The sequence below is a fragment of the Anthonomus grandis genome, chromosome 15, assembly GCF_022605725.1.
Source record: "Anthonomus grandis grandis chromosome 15, icAntGran1.3, whole genome shotgun sequence".
Lineage (NCBI taxonomy): Eukaryota > Metazoa > Arthropoda > Insecta > Coleoptera > Curculionidae > Anthonomus > Anthonomus grandis.
Window position 1 is genome coordinate 16,398,173 of NC_065560.1, and position 1,212 is coordinate 16,399,384.

At 31.3% G+C, this 1,212-nt stretch overlaps 1 long non-coding RNA gene across 1 annotated transcript; it reads left to right on the forward strand.

Moving 5' to 3' along the window:
* The first annotated feature begins 280 nt into the window (after window positions 1-280).
* On the forward strand, window positions 281-758 carry LOC126745276 (uncharacterized). The gene is made up of 2 exons (XR_007663498.1): window positions 281-412; window positions 467-758. It is a non-coding gene; the product is annotated as an uncharacterized LOC126745276 (long non-coding RNA).
* The last annotated feature ends 454 nt before the right edge of the window (window positions 759-1,212 follow it).

The following is a 1,212-nucleotide window of genomic DNA, read 5'->3' on the forward strand; positions in this document are numbered from 1 at the left end:
TGCAAAGGTAAATAGTAGTAATATAGAAAAAATTTTAACTAAATATATTCTTTTCCAAAAACTAATTAAGAAAATGGATTCAAAAAATTAAATTGTATTGGAAAATGCTACCTTGATGAAGGAAAAAGATTATTTGTTTTCATCAAAAAAAAGCCCTGTTTACAAGCAAAATCACCAGATTCAAACAATTTCTCATTCTACTGTTGACAACATGACAAAATAGATTACGCTGCAACCAATAAAGCACTGTCACCAGTGACATATTAGAGCTGTCACAAACATCAATTATGATATCAGTAAACCTAACATTATTCCTATAAATGTAAACAGTGATAACAAAACAAACACTAAAATTTTATTTTAATAAAATTAACAAGTTTACTAACCAAAAGTGAAAATTGGGCCACGCCATGTAAAAGCTGCCATTCATCAGGCACAGCCTGTCAATAAAATAAATGAGTTTCAGAATATCAATGAAGATATTATCAAAAATTAAAAATGCTGGTAAGCAGAAAGCAGGAAAAAAACGGTATTTTATCGTAGGAAGGAACGATTCTATATCTAATAATAGAGGTACTGTACAAAAATCAGTATCGCTGCATGTTTCTGGACCTGCACCTACAACCAAGATTATTAGAAAATGTTAACCAGCGATCACTCGCGCAGTTAATTATTACGTTGTTACTCGCGTGTTAGATTTAATCTAACAAATGAATTTTAGACAATTTTATATAAAAATAAAATACAGTGTGGTATTATTTTGTTTTAACATTTATTCAAAAAACATAAAACATAAAGTACATTCGTAAAATAAACAGATATTCGCACTTTGGCCATTAAAAGGAAACATTAAACAAACAAACATGTATTAGAAATTAAATGAACAGAATCGTTGTCAAAAAGACAATTATTAAAATAGTGCAATCAGTCTATTCGTCTTCTTGCGTAACACAGTCCTGGCATAAAACTGTAGTTTTTATCGTATGTTCCTTACAAATAGGTTTGGAGTATACATCACACTGGTAATTTGTAATTCTATTTTTTCTGATTGGACAAAAAGAGCATCTAGGTTTTCGCTGGGTACCAATTCGTTCTTCGCTGGCTCGTTCTGCTAGAGGTGCTTCAGAACCAAGGACATCGAGTTTTTTGCTGCAAGGGGGTTGAAAAATGTTGAATTCTAGCGCGCTTTAGTAAATGAGGTTTAGCAAGCTC